This window comes from Amblyomma americanum, chromosome 5 (genome assembly GCF_052857255.1).
Source record: "Amblyomma americanum isolate KBUSLIRL-KWMA chromosome 5, ASM5285725v1, whole genome shotgun sequence".
Lineage (NCBI taxonomy): Eukaryota > Metazoa > Arthropoda > Arachnida > Ixodida > Ixodidae > Amblyomma > Amblyomma americanum.
This window is the reverse complement of record NC_135501.1, coordinates 103,290,058-103,314,300: the sequence shown is the minus strand read 5'-3', so window position 1 is coordinate 103,314,300 and position 24,243 is coordinate 103,290,058.

Genomic DNA, 24,243 nt, shown 5'->3' with positions numbered 1-24,243 from the left:
CGAAGCGAGACTTAATAACGGGGCTTGCGTCACCATATTTTTTTGTTTATAATGTTTTGCTTTCGTTTTTTCATTTGTCATGCACACATCTCATGTATCTTGGCGCTGAGTCCATGTCCTTCAGTGGTTATCTTTTTATTTGAATCTACAGGATAGGTAAGTAGGACATTGTCCACGTTGCCCTAGTGTCGTCAAGCATAGGCCAAACAGCGTACTTCGTTGTGTGGTTGTCTCGGTACGCATTGATATAAAGGCAAGCACAGAAAACATTATGTCGCAAGCCCTGGAAGGAAAAAAGTGTTGAAATGTACGTGATACATACTTAAGTTGGAAAAACTTGCTCAAGTAACTACGGTTCGTGAAAGAACGGCAATGTTTTTGTAAGTAGCGGTTATCGTCACACCCTGTGTGATGAAAAATAACTTCTTGCTGAATTAGAACAAAATATTCGGTCATGGGCCAAATTTTGTAACAGCAGAAATAAAACACAGGTGCAGAGAAGAGAGGTACACAAAAAGTTGTTACGGAGGTCAATTATCTTTGATTTTTTCCATAATAAAAAGAGTTTAGGGCAACACAAACGTTCGAGGCAAAGCTGGTACTGCGCGTGTTTCTTGTTCGCATGTATGAAAATTCATCTGCCACCAACCCACCCAAGCTACCGCATTGGTAGTTGACCTTTGGTAAGCCCGTATGTACCTGAGCTACTCTCAGGGCAGTTCGAGATTTACGGGCACAGTGTTTTGCCTGCAAAGAGTCGCTAATAATGAGAGCAGCAAAATAAGAGCATATTGACACAAGGATTCAGTGAAAGGTTACACGTGATAAATTAATCGTCCTTTTCTCTCGTCCAATAGGTTCTTCCGTACGCTTCCAGTTAAAATCCTGGTCACAGCTCTAGTTAAACTTCCTGTACCTTCCTCTCAGTTGTGGCGTGTTGGTTCACGATGGATACTCGTCTCGAACGGTGAATGATGATCGACGCTGGCCGGTGATCGAATATACAGGGCGGTTAGCAGTACGAAGAGCCTTCAGGTCTTGGTCCGCTCGTCCGACGACACGTTTCCGGTTGGGGCAGAAACGCCAACTTCTTAACAACATAACTTATTTATTAAATACGCGATCAAAATACAAGACAGGTGAGGACTCCGGAATAATTTCGACTACCTGGGGATCCTTAACGTTCACCGACATCGCACAGCACACGGGCGCATTTGCGTTTCGCAATTGCGTTTCACCTCCATTGGAATGTGGCCGCCACGGTCGGGTTCGAACTCGGGTACTCCGGATCAGTAGTCGAGCGCCCTAACCACTGAACTACCTCGGCGGGCTCACTGTTCCCCGATTTGCGCAACGTATCTCCCCGAAGGAGTAGTAAAAGCACTCACCAAGAAGTCACCGTCATTCATAGCGTGGTAACGCCAAATATTGCACTGTTTTGATTGCACTGCATTCTACTTTCTGCTCTTTTCCGTAGTCATTTTAGTGAACCATTGTGCAATATTTTGTTCCACAGCTTTCTACAGTTCATGCCACTCCGTCCTCATACCACGCTGTGCGAATGCGATCCTCTTGTTGTGCTTTTGTATTTTCGCGTTTTTGCCCTGATTTTATTCTTTAATTCCTGTATTATATTTTATTTACCCACTGATAGCCAGGCTCTACTTGGGCTGATAGTGCCTTTAAATAAATAAATAAATGTTAATTTTGAGCTGTGAGGTTGATTTAATACATTCTTCAAGTAGATCGCGAAGTAAAAGGATGCCTCGAGTTATCACTAGAACCTTTATTTTTTGCAAAGATGGCAATTCTGGCAGGGACAATTTTATTAACGTATGCATTCAACCTAACCAGACGGCAAGAGCCGGATCCCGCATTAATACTTCAAACCTAACTGCATAGTACCCATTCGGGCTGAATGCTCCAATCTTGGCGCCTCTTTACTTTGCAGAACGCATCATGGCGCCACCATCTTAATCAAAAGCCGCCATTGCTGTAGTCTCCGGTACACCGTTCTCTTTCTCCTGCTAACATTCACAGCGCAAGACGAACACGGACCCGAGGGGAGACACCACAAAGCGCCGACTTCAACAAAAGTTTATTGCTGGGCGAGCGACTATATATGGTGTACAGCGGGCATGCGCAGCAACGAAAAGGTACAATCATGAGCATCTGGTAGCGGCGCCACATCGCAAGCGAACACATCATTTTCTGCACACGACAAAAAAACGAAAAACAAAAAGCTAAAAAACCTAAAAAGCAGTACGCGCACAAGAACGTCGAAGCCATAATACTCATTCAGAAATTCGCAAGATATGACGCTCCTTATCACTTAACAGCAATGATGGAGTGCTGACACAGTGGTCCCTTTTTTTGCAATCTCTCCAGCCTCAGCAATCTCCCTGGCTGTTTTGCTTATGTACTTGTGACGGATGGTGGTTCCGCCCAAAGAAGGACCACGTTCCTTGCACTGTTGGCAATCACGGCAGTGTATGCCGAGATGACGATATGCCCCGATGACGCTGTTGTTATGTTCCATGAGCCTCTCGTTGAGGCACCTTCCTGTTTGGCCAATGTAGGCTCGTCCACAGGGCAATGGAATCGAGTAAGTCAACTAGGCTTAAGTACCAGTGATTTATCGCTTCTTAGTGAAGGAACATAGGGGCACCATTATTCGTTCACCAGCTTGGAACAGCAATAAAGTTTAACATTGAGCCATCCACTAGCACATACTTTTCTTAGCGGTCGACGCAGGAATTTTACTCGTAGAAACTTAGAAAGAAGGGCAAAAGAATGGACAATTTTTTACCGTAAAATGCTGCATGAACCAGTGCTGGCGTATCATTAGAGGCTAATAAAAAAAACACAACTTCTAACGGCGCGTATTTATTGTTGTATCTTCAGTTATAATATCCAAGCTCATCGCCACGCCCAGTGCTGCTACAAATGAAAGGGGCTGGAAGCAGAGAAAGGCACCGAACATTGTAGGTGTCAGCTGTGGTTGCAGACAGCATGTGAAGCAATGAACGTCTTGCCAGGCGATATCGAAGTCGATGTGCTAGAGAGAGCTAGCCAAGGTTCTCCGAAAGCTGGAGCAGATGCTGTCTTAGCTGACATTTCGTCGCGAAGTTTATTTGTCGTAGGGCAGGCTGACGGGATTTCATGCAATCGCGACCAAGTTGGGTATACCAATATTGCCTCAGCAGCACACTAAACGCTGTGTGGTGAAGAAGCGCCTTGCGCCTTCCGCCGTATACTTGTCACGAAAGCAACGCTTTCTGCTTTGGTAATGAGGCAAATTCAACCGAAATTTTCTAATAAACGTTTTGCATCTTTAACTACTTCTTAGGCGAGGTGCTCAGTGAAAAGGCACGTTATTTGTGTATCATTGCCGTTATTACTAGATTATTCATTCTTTCAAGTACCAGTTGGTACGAAAAAGAGCTTCTATTAAATATTAGCTGCTGTGGCTTTGTGGAAGTTTCGGTGCTTAGAGGGCTGCGTCCTGTGTTTAGTCCCTTCTGCCAAGCCACATTCCGGGCGTGTAGGAAGGAAGCGGTGAGAGTGTTTCCAAACCAGCTGCTGCGTTGGATGAAAAACAACGACCCTCTCCCTTCCCATGCTCTCCTTCATCTGCTGCTGACAGCGCAAAAATGAGTTCTTTAATTAAGCTTCTACGCAGCACACCACGGACCGTATATGTAGTCGATAACGCAAGCGGCTAACTAGACGCTGCTGCGAAATCCCGTTACTGCCTAAACGCTGGGGCGCCACCTGTGCAGGCAGCCTTGCAAATAATAAAAAAAAATTACCTCCTCTTCATCATCTGCTCAGAATATACCCAGACTGCACTTATTTTTCTAAATTTGAATATTTCTTTCTATCGAATTCGTTGTTTCATACATTATAGGGCCAAGGCGTGCGGACACATGCATTACCATTGCCAACATTCAATGATTGGCGCAAAAAAAAAAAACTCTCCGTGTGCTACGTTGAAAATCTTAGTTGAACAGAGCACCAATGTGCTGCGTGTCTAGAGATGCAATCTCTTGAATTGAAATTGATGAATTACTGGAGAAATGGCAGCAATACAATGAATGGCCCATCGATTACACAACCTTGAGAGTACTTGACGACAAAGGAACCTTCCAAATAACACCAAACATTTTTTTTCTAGTATCACAGGATTTAAGGACATGAAAGGAGTTGAAGCAGAACAAAACAATTGCTTGTCCACAGAATCTTTGTTGCAAGCGGCAGCGTACATTACGAGGAGGTAATCTCGGCGCGAACGTCTAATAACTTTGGAAAATAGAAGACACCCGCCCTCCCTCCTAAGATAAGTATTAACATACGCTTACTTTCTGGAATCAAATCTATGCGCAACCCATTGATACGATACGCAGCCTTCTCATAATACCTACTGAACGCTGCAAAATACGTATAATTAGGGCGCCTACAATTGTTTTATTATAAGCTAAATCTTCTTTTCTGTACAGTCAATAAACATTAGTTACTCTGCATCGCATTGGTATCATTTAGTGGAAATGATCTATATATGGCTAAGCCTTCAAGGTGCCTCGACCATTAGCCGATAATATGTGGTTATTTGTGACCTATTCTTTCGCGACATCGATATCAGGTCCTGAATGATCGCACCGCAAATAACCATTGTTCGCGTTATGAGGCCGAAGCCCTGTCCTTCCGTAGAGATTACCGCAAGTTGAGCAATGGGACCTTCATGTATAGGGATGTGGGAATACTTGTTTTTTTATGTCGTGAATTAGCATTTTCGTCAACAAACATCATAAATAATGTTTCCAGAGCTTTCGCAACACAAAAAGTGGTGAACGGTGCAATCGACATCTCCAAATGCCGAATTCTTCGAGTACACACGCCCGTTAAACAAAAAATAGGGCAGTAAATTTTTGTCGAACTCATTAAAGCGAAGTAGATCTCCAGCATCCAGGTGGTCATCCGCAACTTGGGGAGCCGAGCTACACGTGTAGCCAAAAATCTGTGGGGTGTTGCAACAATTTGCGGGACCTTAGAGTGCTTATATTGATAAGTGCATCGCAGTGAGGCTGTTCTTTCTAGCAATACCTCCAAAGATTTTGTAAGGCGCTCGCGCCGTCTCTCTTAACCCATCGCCACCCCTTGTCTTGGGTCGGAAAGGGGCAACCTTCGCTGAGTTCCTCGTGCTGGCTCCTTGTCGAGTAAGGGCTGTCCGTCTTGATTGGGGAATTTGAAACGGGCAAAGCGGCCTCCGGCACTGCAGTCAGCACAAACTCACACCGCGCAAGTCACAGAATTCGTGCACCCTACGAATGCTGCATGCCACTGCCGTGAGCACAAAATCACACCACGGCAGTCACGGGAACCGCGCGTATTTTGCTTGATTGGTGCATGCCGATGCATTGCGCACAAACTCGCATAGCGCAAGTCACGGGAATCGCAGGTCCTAAGACTCAGGTATTTCGCTTTAGTCAGCTAAAGCTCCCACCGCGCCGGTCACGGAAAAAAACGCATCCTACGAGGGATGTATGCCGCTGCATTAAGCATAAACTGTCACCGCGCAAGCCACTGGAATGGCGCACCTTCCGACTGATGCATGCCGCTGGAGTAAGCACAAACTGGCTCAAACTGGTGCAAGCGACTGGAACGCGCAACCTCCCAATAGCGTATGCCGCTGTAGTCATCACAAACTCGCACCACGCAAGTTACGGGAACCGTGCTGCCACTGAATGGTAAATGCTTCTACAGTGAGCAAGAACTCTCACCGCACAAGTCACGAGAGCCGCGCATCCTTCGATTGTATGCGGCCGTGCCGGTTCTGGCTCGTGCGTGGCGCTGGTAACATGGGCGTCGAAACTTGGCACATAGAGATGTGGGAAACATAGAGATATGATACGCATGGCCCATAGAGATGCACATCTTGTACAACTGCTGCCTACCTCCACCTGCAGGCCCTGTAGATTTCTACTGAAAAATGTTTCCTTGTTGCCTTGACATGAACCCGTATGTATAGATAGCTCAACAATGCCCTATGCAAGAATCCATTGCTTCCTTGGAGTATTCATGGATCGTAATCTATCATGGAGTCCACATGTCTCGTACATGAAAAGGTGGCTAACATCGAACATTCACGCTCTCCCTTTTATCGGTGGGAAGTCGTGGGGAGCATCAGTGCAGTCGGTGCTCCAGCTGTACACCGCACTATTCATGGGATTTCTTCGGTACAGCCTCCCTGCGCTTCGAAACTTCAGGAAAACGAACATACGGGTTCTTTAATGCGTTCAAGCTCAAGCTCTCCGGATGTGCCTAGGACTCCCAAAATGCAAGTCTACAGCCACACCAGTACTCATCGCCCAGGAGAACCCAGTGACTACCTATATAACAATAGATGCCTTGAGAGCGCATATTCGTCACCCCTCTCGGATTCCCGCGCTCCATCTTGCCAGTCTTCCTGCTCACCCGCCGCGTACATCCTTTGCGAAGATTATTGGCTCCCATCGCGACTTCCTAACATCGCAATTTACACCAGCCTCTATACCGCCTGCTCCATTATGAAGTCTGCACCAAACTCGTGTGCTTCTTTCCATACCGGACATAAAAAAGAAGGCACATTTATCGACGACAGCATTAAAACAGATCACTCTAGAATATTTGCATGAGAAACACGGACACCAACTGCACGTATACACCGATGGCTCAGTGACCCCTTCGAGTTCCTCGGGCTCCGTAATCAAGCCCGTAAAGACCACAGTTAAAAAAATGAAAACATCACACGAGTCTTTATCGACTGGTGCAGAACTTAACGCTATTCTTGCGACCATTGACATATCATTGATGAAACACCCCAGCAATGGTCTGTTTTTAGTGATTCAAAAGCAGCCCTCCAAGCCTTACAAGCTGATCTTCGTGATGGGTCCCCTGAACAGCTGGTCACGGAAATCCGAGAGCTCCACAACACCTGCCTCAAAAAAGAGCACGATATTGTTTGCCAATGGCTGCCAGTACACAGCGCCATCGCAGGCAACCACCGCGCGGAAGAGGACGGCGCGAACTGCTCACCGCGAGGGCGATTTTGTGTCCATTCCTCTCTCTAGAGCCGACGCAGCGGGTAGGCTTCGAATACTAACGCGGGCGATCACGCTTTCCTTGCGGAATCCAGGCCAGTTTTGAAACCCGCGTCTATATTCTCTGGATTTCGAACTGAAGCCAAGGCTTCCTTCCGACCTGCCACGACGTGAGGCAACTTTGTTATATCGCCTGTGGCTTGATGTCGCATTAACAAACCATTACACTACTGTGATCGGGATGGCTGATTACCCTGCATGCGACATCTGTGGCCGCGATGAGACTATATCTTATATTCTTTGTGAATACCCTGCGTACAGCTCTGAAAGACTTCAATTCACGCCCGCCAACGGAGTTCAAGATTTTTCGAGACTGGCCTCGGAGATCATCGGTGTGGGGGTCTGCTAGGCCCTCCTGCAGTCCACAGGAGCAGGCTGTGGCTTTCCCGATTTCTTTTCGCCTTTAGCTCTTTTTTATCACTCTCTTTTCTCTCTCACCTTTATATCACCTGATCTTTTTCCTTAGTGCAGGGTAGCAAACTGGTTTGATCTACCTGTTAATCTCCCCGCCTTTCCTCCTCCTCTTCCTGCTCCTCCTTGCACAGCTGCCAATGATCATGTGTCCACCCTCTTCACGTTACCTCGCACTTTCTTCGTCCTTTTCAGGTAGGGTGCACGAGATCAACGGGGGAGTGTACTTACGCGGTGCGTGGCGGAACCCTGCAAGTGCCCACCCACTTGTTTCGTGCAATCTTCGAGGTCATCGGGAGAGACGCGCAATCATGATGTGACCCAAACTATTCGGAACGCCTCCCATACAGCTCACATAGCCGTCAAATGAGAGACCGAAGGCATGTGACGTTCCAAGATACGTAGCTGGCGCTCGAGAAGCCGCCCACAAGCGCAGTGCCTGGTTGTATCCGCAAATCTTGGCCGCACAATTCATAGACAATTCAGAGATTGATAGGAACAGCACTTATTGCGGCCGGTGCATTGCAGGAGGCCTTATGATAAAGTGCCGTCTGTTTTTATATTTGGTGACCGCGAAACACAAGTATTCCAAAAAGAAGCATTTGCTTAACACTCACTGCCAGCGAAAGCCAAACTGGGTTTATTTTCTTCTTTTTGGCGACGAAACCATAAATTCATTATGGTTACATTATTGCTCGCATGTTCATTTCAACTTTTTTTTTGCTGCGAAAGGGCCCATGAACACTCGGCGATAAAAGCCCGAAAATATATCTCTTTAAAACTAACATTTAACCTCTTTAAACAGGTTGGTAATAAACATGTGCGATTTTTTGACATAATCTTAAAGTACGCAGAAACAAAAATTTCGAAGCAGAGTTTCTTTTATTGAAGTAATTGTTTAGACTCAAGTTTCAATTTTGAATCATTAGCAAGTAAAAACATTTAGTGAATCATAATATTACAACTGCTTTTTATCTTTTCTTTTTCAACCCTGCTCCTGGAGCTAAACGAATAGCTTTGGGCCGAGATTGCTTTGGGGAACTATTAGAACTAGAAAGAGAAAGGCGCTAGTAAAACACCATACAGATGAACAAAAGGAGATTAAATGAGTGGTAAGAATGATTGTTGCAATTTTTTGGAAGAATTTCTCGAGTCTCCTGCATGTTTTTGATCTCCCGAGGTCAACTGCCAATCGCCTGGAACATAAAAATTTCCATTCATACCGCTTACCCCGCTGACTGCCTGCTCATATTATTCTGTGAAGTGTGCGCGCGTATTTGGTGTTCGTTTTTTTCTTCTGAACGATTACTTCAGCAGAACTCAAGCATCCCTCTGCCAATTTTTGTGGGCCCTTTATAACTCGGCACGCTGACGACTGCCATCATGGGGAGCTCCCTCAATAATGCGGCCTCCTGAATTTCTAGCATAATATCTTTTTTTACCCGGAGAAAAATTCACCCTCTTTCATGCGGTGAATGCCCCTAGGAACATTCTTCTCGGGGCATTGATTTAAGAGCCAATTTTCCTTTTTTTAGGTTGTAGCTTTATGTACTGGCCTCCACAAATCTTACGAATACGCCGGGATGCTTTGCGTTCCGGCATGCTAGCATTCACTTAATTTCCTTATATAAAGTGATGAATTTTCGCCAGAGATAGCTTCAGGTGTGTTGTGATAATTACAAGCCAGACGCTTCAGACCAAGAAACCATGAATATCAAATAGCTGCGAGCAGTAGGCATCACGCAATTAGTTCAAAGCGGTAGACCTCTTCCAAGCGTGGAACTTCCACCCTCGGCGGAGAAGCCAGTCAGCGCTGGAGAACGATTGGAGTGCCAAAAGCAAGGAAGTGTGCGAGTGCCATAATTAGAACAACAGCGCTTGACATTTCCTTGCCAGAGAGGTTGGTGCGACGGTAGCGCCTTGTGCTGGCTACTTAGGATGCCGCAGTCCTCTCGACACCCCATTGTGCCTGAAGCCTTCATGATTATGTGATTAACTGCGGGCACGCGAAGCATGGATAAGAGCCTTCGGTGATTTCTTAACTGAACGCGCGCCTCCTTAAATTACAACAGTTCCGATTCTTGTCGTGCCTCTTTTGACTGTAGTTTTAGACGTAATGAAGGTTTGCTTTATTTTATATTCTTGGTGAATTCACATCCCCTTCTTGTAATCCTCCAGCAGCGAAGATGTCAGCTCATGTGGCGAAAAATGTGACGAAGATTTTACATCCATCTATACAATATGCTTTAGAATGCTTGTTGATTCAACACAACCTAGGTCATCACATTACAACTACCGGTGTTCTCTCCAAAATAACCAAAACTTCCGTTTCACTTGCAGCATGTCGACGCTTTGTAAACACCGCATTGTACTCAATGCATGGCCTATGGACCTGATGCATTGTCTGGTTGGTTGCACATAATTTCCCCGTCTGAGCGTAGTTTTCACTGCCATCGCTGCGGATTTGAAGGTTGAACAGCAAGACTAAATGCAAAATGCCTAACAGCATGAAGCGCAAGAAAATTACGCTATCATTGTACACTAGCCTCCTCTTCGTTTATTGTTTGCGGAACATGTGCAAGACGCATAATGTGCATACTTTCGAATTTAGATTGAGAGCAGTAGTTAATAAATGCTCAGCAACTACGCAAAACAGGACATACTGAATTTTCTGACTGGTGGCGAAATAGCTCGCGCTATTTCTATTGCTAATTCCTTTACCTCTAAAAGCCGACCACTAATCTTAACAACGCTTTCTTTGAAATTTGTTCTGTAATAAAATGTCAGCATTCCGTTAAACAGAAACTTTCACTGCTCATTTCAACCCTCCGCGATCCTGCACTCTTTCGAGCGGTGACGAAGGGAAACCTGTAGGTGCACCGAATAATACAACAGTGCGTGATCATGGAGTGCAGGCCCTGCTAGTTCAGTTCTTAACTAGAGGAATGCCACGTAGAACAGGCTTACGATGTGGGTTTGGCGTAGGTAATAAAGTTTGATAAAAAAGAAAGCTTCCTAGGCCTTGAACCTAAGTCTGACGAAGGTCAAAGAAACACCCGATCAACCAAATTTTGCGGCCATTTGGAAACGTAACTAAGCAAACTAAATCAGAGCAGCGTTTACCGGAGTTTTATGTATATTTGGCACTTAAGGCCGGGGAGCAGATGATCAGAGTTGTAAGCTGCATTTTTAGGCACCTAGACCAGCAATGGTTCGGCACTTGTGGAGGTACAATCTGTTACTTATAATTCATTTTGCCAGTCTCGCAGAGTGCACTTTCTTAACTTGCTGTTCGCCAAACTCTTTGAGCATATTTCCGTAAACTATGGCATAAAACTTTAGCGAAAAAGAACACGCTAGGCAAAGCGAGCAAGGGCGCTTCTTTTCAAACTTTTGTTTTCTCGCCACGACGATCGCATATTAATAGGTTTGCTGTTCGCCTTCGTTTCATGACGTTTGTCACTGGTTAAGTATTTTCAGTTATCTTGTGGTTAACAAGGCGGCAAACGCTTTTGATTGTTTTCATGGTGAGAGGTTACTGAAAGAAACTGTTAAATGTGGTCGTTGTCTTAAAATAAAAGCAGCAACATCAGGCCCCTTTTCTTTGTACCATTCTTATTAATTTTGATTCATTTTTGTGGTCTGGGTCGTAGCAGAGTGTTTGCGGCACGTAAGACATATAGGATTTTCACGCTGTGTTAAACTCCATAGGTTTAAATGCTGCCCGAAATTATTCCGCACCTTCTTTAAAAGCAGGCCACTCATGGTTAATTGTGTGCGCATGGGGGTCGGGAGAAGGTCGACCAAGCTCAGGTTATAGTGATTAAATGCACACACACATATAAACTCAAAGAAATTAGCGCGCACTAAAGAAGAATGCATGTTAGAGCTGTTTTAGCGGATAATCAAATAGTTATATCTTAAATTAAGAGAAGGAAATAGACTCTGGTGGCACGTGCATCACATCGAACCTCAACATCGAAGGTCCGTTGGAGCAACCGACTGCATGCCCTTGGCGCTCAAGCCTTGCCGAGGGCAGAAGTGCGTTGAGGGAAATATACTTGATGAAGTTTTCCCCAGCTTCCGTAAAACGAATAGCTGCAGAGTGATAGATGACACCATTGCTGTGCTTTGAATTGCAGCTGATATCATTATTTGCACGGCAACAATGAGGAGTGAAGGAAAACATTTTCTCCTAAAGATGCTTTCTTATAATGCGGAAATATCTACAAAGCAATATTCGGAATTTTGTTTCTTGGGCTATGTTAAAGTCAGCTTTTTTTCTCGTCAGCCGATATTTTTCACGGTCTGTCTCTGTTAATCAAAGCAGAGATCTATTTTTATTTCGATATGTCCTGTGTCTATATATGATGAAAATCGGCGCAAAAGAAGGGGGCACGTAGACGCTATCACCGTCAATTTACATTCGTAGTGTGCGGCACAAAATGGCTGAAATTTTCAACCAGCTGAATAAATATGTATGAACAGTCATGAACGCTCCCTTGGGAATTCGTAATCGTGTGCCGTTTTCTTCCTGGCGTCGCACTCTGCAGGTCTCCAGCCAAGAAAGGCACAGAGCTATCGAGTGGTTTTGGGGGAAACGCACCAATTGAATGCGCTTGATTTGCCTCGATATAGATTTGCGCCAAGAAATTACCACGCATTGTAACGTATCAATTAGGGTCCTGAGAAAGGGGATCTGACGTTTATAGCTCTTCGTGAAATGTTCTCTGCGTTCTCCTTTTCTTTCGTACCACTCATTTCTAGGAATATTGCTAAATTCTAAGAAACTTGAAGGTTTGCGCTAGTTGGTGGCACATTTTAAGCAATGACTGGAGACTCAGAAAAAGGGGAGGACGAGAGGCATTACACACACAAGCGCCTTCAATGTGTGTGTGCGTGTAAGCGTGCGTGAGTGCCTGTGCGCGTATGACAATAATGTGTCAAAAAATAAATCCTACCCACATTTCCGACATTCCTGCAAAAAATTGCATGGTAACATGCATAAAAACAAGTAATTGCTTATTGCTGCCAATCCCAAACTTTACCTGCGCAATTTTGTGCAGATCGCTCATTATAAGGAACACGCATTCACCTGGACACCTTTCTCTTATGGCTAATTTCCATGTAGAAAACTTTCTCTTCCCTGCAAGTGAGAGCTTGGAGTTTTTTAACACCACGCGTTCATGTGGATGTGGCATGACAAAGAGACGTCCAGACAGAGCAATCATATTCACGACGCCTAGCGTTGTGAAAATGATTGAGTACGCAGCCTCAAGCAGAAATTGGTAAACTTCTCGCTTTTTAACTGAGATGAATTCGATGAAGAAAGCATGCTTTTGCGGCTTCTTCGAGCTTCCAAGTTTTCCATATTTACTTTTTCGCTGCCGTGTAGAAAGAAAGGTCGTAAATTAACCTAGAAATAAGGCAATCAGTACGCCAAGTTCTTCACGAAACTGCGTTCTGGTTACTTTGCCGAACGGGAAGTCGTGGGTAAGGATTCGTTTCGAAGGCTGCGACACATCACGGAATGAGTTTTTTATGCAATGTCTTTTGAGTGTGGCACGAAAGAAATTTTCTTTTGCAGAGTTGCATGGCTTCTGTACTGCCTTCTTTTCGTACATAACTTCTATAGGGTCTTCGTTTCCGGTGATAATGGTGATGATTGTGATGATGATTATGATGCTTCCCTCAGGCTTCATATCACAAAACACGGCAGTGTGTTGGCCAGGGAGCATTGCGGAGGCTTGTAGGACTTTACGTATTTTATCTTCTGTTGTTTTTAACTCTCAAGCATGTTAATACGTCCACATAATCTTCATTTATTTAGGCACTCCTTAGTTGTACTGTGTTGTGCCGTGTCTTTAAGTGCATATCTGTAAAGGGTACAACATACTTCATGCCCAGTAAAGCACAGGAACAGTAAATATTTTGTTTTTATCTCCTCTGTATAAAGAAGAAGGTACATTGAGTAATCAGTTCTATGAGAGAATATTTAACTAAATTTGGAAAAAAATCGAGTCTCATTTCACGAAACCTAATCATTCATTCTGTATGCAGCCTTCGATTTCTATTGACTGATCAAAGCAGCGGCTTTCACTCCCTTTCATGATTAAGGTGTTCAAGTTACTAAACGCTTAACAGTGAAGATGGCTTCTCTTCATCTTTTTTCAAAGAAATTATCCCCTGTTAAAAAATAAAACCGCTATTTTCTCTTTCATTTGAACCCACACAGAAAGTGACGCGTGCACAACGCTTTGGTTTCCCAGGCATCAAAAACTACTCGTTTTCTCCAGACCTCAAGCATGCTGAGAAATTCATATATACTGTTTTTGTCATCTAAAAGCATAGCCAAGGTACCACTTCTGGCAGCCTTTATGCCGTTTTTAGTCCACGATGGTACCGGAAAAGCTTCCGCATTCTATGTTAAAGCACATTCCAAGTGTCACTTGTGGCATTACCGAACCAACGCCATAAAGACTGAGGCTCGGCTTCGCGGTGGGTAATACAATGAAGGATACGCTAAGGAAAAGTTATCGCCCTTCAGACGCATCAAATGTGGTGTTGGTGGTCTTCAGAGCAAGCTAGGTTAGCCTTACATTTTTTTATTGGTGGATTTTCCTGCTTTTTCTACTAAGAAAAGTTACACTTATCACCTGTACATGTTTGATACGACAACTGAACTCATAAAGATGTAAAGCATTGAAGCAGCCTCGAAGATATCAGTTCATATATCGCCTGGAGCCACAGTGAAGAGGTAGGAGGAGATATAGAGCGCGCCGATGTTGTCGAGATTAGCGTCTAACACGGCATGCTAAAGACGAGGATTCGGCTTAAAATGACTTCGAGTGTTGCCCTCACTCCACTTATTTTGTGCAAAATAATCTGCAATCTAAAATGCTTATTCGGCAATTTTCTTGTCCTCTCAGTACCACACAAAAGACAGTAATGTCCCAGTGTACTTTCTTTGGTTTTAAATAGTTCGGATTTGAGGTTCGTTCTTCGGACTTCACATACGATGTCCCACCGTAAAAGACAGTGTCAGGCACGTAATCGATGACAGGACGACAGCAGGCAAAACTTGGCTTGAGGGAAGGTAAACTGAAGCTTTATATAGAAATTTACACATTTACAACAGATTAAGCAGCGAGCACAAGTACATGTGGCTGGTTAAAAGAAAGTCTTCTCTTCGTGGCATCCCAGAAGACGCAAGGGATCTATATCTTACACAGAACAATTTTACAGGCTCCGCAGCCAGGGTTTTAGAGACCTAAGAGCCTGACCTACATTTTGCATCACCCAGTCACAGCAGCCTTACATATAGTTGCTTTAGAAACTGCATGGTGCACCTTCTAGTTTTCGCTAGGTTCAAAGCACTCTCCCTGAACTACACAGCACAAACAGAACAACAAAATAGGTTTAAAGAACAGCATTCTGGGAATGGGGCCCCAAAATGTTTGGCTCACTAGGTTACATGCCATGCACAATACTTCCACAGTATTGCGCAAACTTTTTCCCTTACAAAGTAAAAAGAAACACGCATGAAAAGACATCAAAAACCCTCTCACCTGTCGCCGTGTTCCTGAAAACTCGTGACCCTGGCGGCTCTCAGCGTTAGGTCAATTAAATGTTTCCACCGAGCACCTACCTCAGCGAGTAACAAGGAGAAGCGCTGAACAGCGTTCCTAACTACTCGTCTTTTTTTTATAAACGAGATGTATTGCCTCAGGTCATCAATTGGGGATGGAGTGATGAAGAATGCAGTAAGGAATAAAGTAATGAAAAAAGGTTAGCTGATTTTATAAAATCCAGTAGTGACCGATGGTACGCCTCCTATGTACAGGCCGTATATTGTTACGTGACGGCAAGCAGGTGAAAGCAGGACTACATGGTAGATTGCGATGGAATGATTCAATGCAGGTGGGCCTAGCGCAAGCGCTCCGTGCCGCGCCACTGCACACTTTGTCATCTCTGCGTCCGTGGCAATATGAAGTAGGATTGCTTGGTAAAAGAGCAGCCAACTTCAGGTACCGGTTCCTTGTAGGCTTGAAAACTGGGCATTCCTACACTAAGTGGTGATTGTCGCCTTCAACGTCCTCACGTTTACGTATCAGATACACGAGCTCAGGAAAGAAATCTCGATACTGAGGCCACTTGCAAGTGGCGGCCGGAGTGAGGGCAGCCCCAACCCGGACCCAAAGAAGCATAATCTGATCTGCACGGATAAGATCGCGGGGGATAGTTGCAGCACACGGAGTGATTAGAGCACGTGTGCGTTGCGGGAGGTGTTCCTTTCTTGATAAAAAGACGGTGAAGTTGTAGAAATTAGGGAGGCGAGGCAATAATGATGAGCCTTGAGTCACGAGGCGAGTTGCCATATTTTCCTGGTTCTGAGACGTCAGCAGATTCCGTGGGAACCACTAAATAGGTACTGACTGTGGGATGCGTGCCGCGATCCGGTGGGTGCCCTGACATGATATTGGGCCCCGGCGAACACTTCGTAGCAACCGCATTATTTGGAGAGCGATAGTGCTGATCACATCGCAGGCCACAGGGAGCATAGATGGGGCGGCCATGGAGCAGAGTGCCTCTAGAGCTACAACGAGCTCAGCACAAAAGGACGTAGCGGGTTCTACCAGTGGAAACCTAGAGGTGTGATTTAGAGCATGTGTGCCCGGGCAGTAGATTGATGTTGTTGCTTCAAAGGCTTGAGTGCTAGCGCCTACGTAGAAGACAATGGACCCTTCAGGCAGGCAAGCATCTTGTTCTTCAAATTTCTGGCGAAGTAATGATGCCTAATTAGGAGATGTTTATCGACGATTATCAGTTGACTTGTCGCTCCGCTGTGCAAACTTTCCTGGGGAAGAACTGTAGTTGGCAGCTTTGTGTTATAGAGTGCGATGTTGCATAAGCCCTTAGTGATGGTTGGATTGCGATAGACTGCCCTTAAGGCTGCGAGCATCACGGCGCTGCTGCACCAGCTCATCAGTGGTGTTGAACTGCGCATTCTCTTGTAAAGCTAGGACGAGTGTGGTGCGTGCGTGGAATGCATGTAATGGTCCTGATTGTCTCTCGGTTCACGGCTTCAAGGCGATCCCATTGTGTTCTTGTCAGATGTTTAAACTGGGCTTGATAAGCAATACGTGGCTGCAGAACTACCGTCACGAACTTCCATGAAACGGACGAGCCAGCGCCACCTGTTTTGAAAGCTATTCTTCGAATCAAACCCAAACTCTGAATAGCCTTTTTGCCTGAGAAAGCCAAGCAGTCGCTGATACTGATTGGTGAATCATTAGGTCCCGTATTTTTGCACTCGGACTTTCTTGTAGCGGAGTGCCTCATTGAACAAAGACTGATTGAACTTACAGCACGTATATGGCGTCCCCAGCGGTTGGCGACCGACGTGTGAGTGGTTTCTTTGTACGCAAAGTTTAAGGCCTATGGCACACCGAAGAGCGGACCAAATAATCCGGCCACTTCACCGCTGAGGCGAATAGCAAATTTTCTGCCTTAGAAATGATTCAGCATTATGCACTCCTAGAGGGAGATGAAGCATGTCAACTGAGTTCAGGATGCCAGCATAAGTGATGTTGTCATATGCCTCTTCAACGGTAATTGCTAATACTCTACTCACATTGGGGCTACGGGTAGATGACAATACTGCAGACGCCAACAGAGCCAACCCGTCCTCTGTACGACTATATCTTCCCGACCCAATTTGTGCGGGGTGATAAACACCATGCTGCTCTAGCCGCCATGACAATCGTGTGGCTAGCAATTTCTCCGCCAGCTTGCACAGCGTAGGAGTTAAGGAGATAGGTCGCAAGTTTGCAAGGTGCGTTGGACGCTTTCCTGGTTGCGGGATAGGAATCACGACAGCGGATTTCCAGCTCTCGGGCATGACGCAATCCAGCCATACTTTGTTTATGGTGTCTAGTATTTGAGAGAGTGCAGAGCTACTCAGGTTCTTGTAAACCTCGCACTGAATATTGCCTGGGCCGGGCGCTCTTTTCTGTTTCGCGTCGTGTATTGCAGCCAGAGAACCGGGTATAGAGAACAGACGCATTATTCCATATGGTGGCATTTGATATACACACGCTGGGATACCTGCCATATTAAAACTAGCAACTGAAGCAGGCACTGCATCGTCTTCATTGCGACTGCTGAGAGGCGTCCCCCGAAATCCGGGAAGTGGTGCAAACACTGCCGTTGCTGCCCTTGAATGTGCGGCGGCATCCCATTTGCCCAGTTATGTTTCGTTATGCTAGCCCGCTTCCCGAGAGCTGTTGGTATACAACGTCCTCGGGCATTGGCACCGTTACAGAGCCTCCTAGACAAGCCCTTTCCGACCGTACGTTACGCCTAATTGCCCCCAGTCAAGAGCGAGTGCCCGAACGCGTCTCGTTCAGCGGTGTTGACCCTTCGAAGGCTCTGCCGGCCTTCTATCCTAGACGGTCTTTGCTATGTCGGGACGTAGGGCGCTCTGTGTTTAGCGGCTTCGACCGCTCTTCGCACCTCTGGAGCGAAGCAATTGCGTAGAGGGAAATTAACAAACCGTGCTACCCTGCAAGTGCCTTCGCGCGCAGCCGCATCATTGCAGCAAAAAGGGACCTCTGGCAGCCCCGGGAAAACGTGCTCCATCCTTCCCTTTAACTCTGTCGAGGTGTTGGCTGGTCAACGTCCGCCTGCCTCGTCTTGTGCGCTTCTTGCCGACAAACACGGGGAGGGGGGGGTTGCCAGGAGATCGCCGCTTCGTGCCCCGGGACAGCAATAACAGGATGGGTGGTCCTAAAAAAGCCGTACGCTTCCGCCTATCTCTTCCACAAGTAATGTTGGATTCTTTCTGATATACACTTATTGTCAATATTCCTTTCCCCGGAATTCATATTGAGATGTAGGATAACCGAAACGCAGTGGAAGGAACACACTGCACACGAACACCATTCAATAGCGGGGCTGCGAACAGCAATGTGGTCACGGGAACGATTTGATGTATACAGAGCGCCATTTTTTGCATGTGGAAGAGATTAGAACTCTGATATAGTCCTTTAAGATAATAAGCGTATCATTGCGAGTCTGCAAGTGACGCTGGTGCTAAAACGGCGCCAGCAAAGAGCAGTTGGTACAGACCATTTGGCATTAATGATTCCAGGGGCTAGCCATGAAGAAACGAAATTTACACACACATCACTTCTGCACCCATGTGTATATTGTTTATTCTTTCGGCACGCTCCTAAACTATGTATAACAAAAGAAATGAATATGGATTCGGTAAAACCGTGCCGAAAATCGAAGGCGCACATTTTTCAGTTCTGAACCTTTTAATCGCTGTATTTTCTGTCCGCGTTTGACACTGAACTGGGAAGAAATGATGGTAGATGAGCGTTTTTGTTAAGGACACGAAGCAGCTTTTCCGGATTTACCGAAGAAACGCGAATCAAGTTTTTTTTTTGCCTTTGCGTTTTGTTCACAGTCTTTTGTGCAATCAATGCAGGAGTAAAAAGTTTCATGAATTGTAAGCCTTGCACTCAATGCTAAACTTACAAGCTGAACTTAGCATTTATAAAAATTGCCCGCGCCTTCAAAAGGCTCATTTTTAACACCGGTGAACTATTCCTGACAAAGCAGCATGGATAATAATAACTCGGGCTGCAATCTTTATAACATTTCTACGCAAAATAAAAAATCAAATCTACAAATCAGTCTTCTTGCGGCAATAATTTTTAACCTTGTAGAAATTTGGCATAGCATCTATAAAATAGGCGTTCGTTTTTGCCTGGACGTACTCTTTTCTGCTCCTAACAAGCTACATGTGTTTTAATAAACCTTGACCAAATACAAATAGCTGTTGTATCAGAACGAGCACCCCTTTGTGGTAATTCACCCTTTCGGCCCTGGATTTTTTTTATTTTATCGTAGATTTTTCGGTGCCTGTTTTTACCAAGTTTGAGGCCCGGTAACCACGTCGAAAAAGTTAAAGCTTGTGGTGCAAGTATTGGCTGATTTACAGGCATGGTGTCAAAATCGGACATCATGGCTCAATGGGTGTGAAGTGCGAAAGAGACCGTTTTGAGATCTTAAGTGGCAACAAAGAAATAAACGAAAAAAAAATTATTTTTTGCCGTGTGTAGAACTTCAAAGAAGCGTTTTTTTACTTTGCAAGGAATAGATTAATCTTGCAGTTGCCACAAAAGATGCTGCTTCTTCCTATTAACCTTGCGTTGTATCGTACCACCTCTTTCCTGTTGCTGACAGGCTTGTGTTCTAGCTTGTGTACATCTACAACACGCATGTTCAAAAATTGTATACCCTTCCTCGAAGGCGACTGTGGACAAGATGATGGCTTTCCACAAAGTTGTAACGCCTTCCTCTACCAAGCTTCATGAAGCGCTTCCGAAACGCGTCGCGCGAAGCTCGGCACATCTTGGCGCTAAGCTTGTTTGAGGCACGATGCATCCGGCTTGCGCCTGTTTTCGAACCAGCTGTTTACTACAGAAGAATTCTTAAACGAAGATAACCTGCCGTGTCTGTATCTTGATCAAGGGCTGTTCTTTAGAGGTGATAAGACATTCCCTCTCATCCCTAAGCTTATGCGTTGCGGATATCTCTCGGCAGGGGGAAAAACCAGAAGCTGTCTACGAGCACACCGAATACGCTTTCTCGAGAAAACGTAGCCAAACACACTGCATTCATCCCAGCGTCAAGGGTGCGCCCGACGTGTTGCTCGAGCGGCGGTGCGCGAGTTGCGGCGTGAATACCCGCTTGCTTCTCGCAGCTCACAGGAGGAAGAGAGCGGTAGAAAAAAAAAAAACGAAATAAAAGCGCATGGTCAGGCGTGCACTTATTGTGGCTATTCCTTTGCTCCGGTTGCTGTTCGCCGACATCCGCGTTCTCATTTCCAGGCTTGATCCCTACGTCCAGCTTATATGATTGTGAAAATTTTCATTTTCCAGTTCACCAGAAAGCTCATTTTATTATTTGGTCCATTTGCTGCGATGAACAACCATGTCAGCTGTCCAACAAGCTCGTCAGAGTAAGTTCATCCCCCAAAATACTTCCAACTTCTCTTCTACAAAGAGTACCTGTCATCACTGAATGGCCACTGCTAGTAATCATTGAGCTCTAGTGGTTTCAGAATCGCACATGCCAAAAATGTGTTCAAATACAACGTCTACGTAATCAAAATTATTTAAAACGGGGATGGGAGCTAGGATAGGTGTTTCGAAAAACATTTTAAATTTTAGCACAGAATGAATGGTTAGTGAGAAATAAGCCTACAAATTCACTATACTTCGGCTTCTTCCCCTGATGCATATTTTTTTCTTCTTCTTTCTCTTAAAACATGGCACATACCCACATGGGGAGAATGGCCAAGGTGTTGTGGCAACAACAAGAAAATTTTCATATATAATTACGACTAAATTTAGCACTCATGCGTACCATGCTGCTACTTCTTCTTCCTTTAGACCTCACAGCTCAAAGGAAATGCATAAACAGCGAAGCCGGTAGGAACAGGAATCCAGGAACAACTATTATATTAAAATTAATAGTATTTTCTTTCGCTGGTGAGGCGCGAGCGTAATATTTGTGCTGTGCGGTCAACTGACACCGCCAGGGCCGAAAGGGCTAAGGAAGCGTATAATGTTGTCTACAGGTTTTTATTTACATACCGGTCTCTTTACGTTGAGCCAACGCGAATAGGTGTTCGTTATTAACGGCGCGAACAAAGGCTGCTAATACTTAAAAACAACGCACGCGCACCGAAACGCCACTGAAGGAGATGCTGGTGGTGCCAAGGTCTCGTTTACAAGATTGCTATTTTAAGGAGTGTTTAAAGAGAAACTATAAAAAAATCTCTCCTCCTTTTATATTTGTAAGTATGGACAGTATTTGTCTAGCGCAGCAGCGTCTGTCGTAACTGTCAGGAAGGAAATCTAATTTATAGACAGCAAGTATGGTGTGCGCTTAGATATATTTCAGTTGATTTTAGCTGTTGACACACAGGGCTATTTTTGTTTATAATAGAATTATTTAAATCATTTTCTTTTACAACGATGCATTTTTACCCTACGAGTGCACGTTTTTACCAACTGCCTTTGTAAACATGCCTTCCTTCAGTTTTTTTTAAGCTAATCGGGGAGAAGTTGCGTACTCAAAGCGTTATCCAATTCATAAACATGTTGAACCATAGCGCGCAACTATAGTAAGCAAACAGATCAAAGAAGGGACGCATTTCTTTTGCATACTGTGTTGGCTAATATCCCCAGCCGACGTGGTAAATTTAGAGCTGCTTCTTTCGTCACTGAACACATTTATTTGCACGGTGGCGGGGCATACGTATGTTGGCTGTTTACAAAGTACGCTTCGAGAACTGCCCAAAAAACGCAACAAAATCGTGAAGAAGGGCGTGCATTAGCTCACAGGAGATTGCAAGTGAGGAGAGAATAAAAGATTGCACGTAATTGAGATCTATGCTTCGCTGCTAATAGAAAAAAGGGTTAGACGCAGCACAAACAGGTCTATACCTTCGCATACGTTAAAGTTACCTTGGCTAAATTATGATCTGAGAGCGATTTAACCATTGTATAGTTTAATGTGCGACTCTTTGAGCGCCTTACGCAAAATCCCGGTTAGCTTCGATAAAAATTCTACTGTGATAGTAACTACTCTCCTTGTAATCAAACTTGAATGTTTGCTGGTACTATCATTGTGTTACACTGATACATTGCTCTAGTGCAATGTACACTGGTTGAGCAAGAGAAAAAATAGGAGCGAAAAAAGACTAGAACCGAAAAATCTGTTCCATTTACGGTATTGAGCGCACAGCGGCCATATTCCTTTTACAGGAGAATGGCGAATTATGTTCGTCTAGGTAACCTATGATTATTCCGGGGAAAAAGTATATAGATGTCGACGATGGGATGCCATAGGGCGTGGTATAGTAACCGGCATAACGAAGAGTCCTGACTAGTCGAAGAAGCGGCGAACAGTAATTGAAGGTGGCGGCACTCCTCAAGGGAAGGCTGATGAGACCGGCACAAAGCCGGAAATCGGTGCCGTGTACCATGGCTGACGACGAAATTGTGTTGTTTGGATGCGGATATTTCTGGCCCAGTTTCCGACATTGCCTTCATTTATTCTGAGTCATGGCGTCTCATTGACCTTGCCCTTGGAAGAAGGACACGAAGAACAAATCGTGTGAAATTTTTGTCGTTTAGTTTCGTCTTCTTTCGGGAGCAGAATACCAGCATGAAATGTTTGTTTTAGGTCCACGAAGCATTTTTTTTTCTGTTCTTGCTGAGAGCCGCCGGCCCACGGTTTTATAACTCTGCAGCGAAATGCGATCAGGTGTATCTCGAATTATTGCAGCCACACACAATAGCATCTAGACCATCCTTCAATGTTGTAGGCGCTGTTGGAGCTCATGTCGAAGGTTGTCGGTCAGCTTTAAATTGAGTGCGGGCGCAAGTGGAAGAGATCTCTCTCTGCAACGACCACTGAGCACTTTTGTTGCTGTCGTCACCGCCAAGTTGTTCAGTTCTTTCTTGGCGCAAGACATCCCCAATAAAGAGCTTCTTTTAGAAGCTTTTCGATAAATTCTTGACTTCGTGACTGCTTCTGAAAACCTGTGAGCTTCAAAATTCGCGAGCACTCTTGATCCAGCCTCTGCGACAATTGTAGACTCTTCGTGTGGAGAGCGAAGGCAAAAAATTAAGTGTAGCGTACCGGCCGACCGCGCACTGAGCCCGTCCAGCATATAGCAGCCTATCGCACTTCCTCTGAAAGCGCTGCTCCTTGGAACCCCCGAGACAGCACGCGTGTTGTTATCGCTACCTTTGAAAAATATTGGCACCTTAACAGCTTTCACCACTACCTGACATGTGGTGAAGCTGCTAGGTGACATTTCTGCCAGCTTTTGGGGCTGGTCGTCGTGTCACGGTAAAATTCTCAGATTTTTACCGGGCGGTTGTGCGCCCGAGTCCAAACAACCAGGGCCCTTTCGGTGATGGATGCTTCTTGTGCGAACTCTGTGATGGTTTCGGGCGCCTTTCTTACGAGTCCAGCAAAAAGCGAATCCTTTATGCCTCGCACCAGGACTCTGATTTTTTTTTCTTTGGTCAGGATGGGGTTGACTCGCCGAAAAAGGCACTTCATTTGTTCTAAATGCACTATAACAGTTTAATTTGGCTGTTTTATTTTCGAATAGAGTAGTATCTCAGCCCTTCATTAAGAAATGATGGTAAACGTAGTGAGGGATTCAATATTGAATAGATCCCAAGTTTTATTATTTATTTATTTATTTGAAATACTGCCAGTCTCTAGTTGAGACCTTAGCAGGTGGGCATAACACGTATCACAACAGAGGATAACATTTCTAAAAGCGGCTGTGCGAAAGACAGCTATAAATTAGACAGTTCATATCACAGGAAAAAAAACTCAAAAGAAGTTGACATATTTGCTCAAGTAACTGAAGAAAAAACATGCTCGTTCGAAAACACGAACATTAACATGGGCACAAAAAACAATAACATTAACATGGGCACAACACGTCGTGTACTCCTTAAAATAGACAAAAATCCAGAAAAATCTTTCTAACCACTCCTCTAGTTTTAAAACACGGCTTCTAGTTGGGTATAAAATTTTGAAAATGAATCGGCGTTAGTTATGGATTCGCCTAGACGGTTCCATTCTC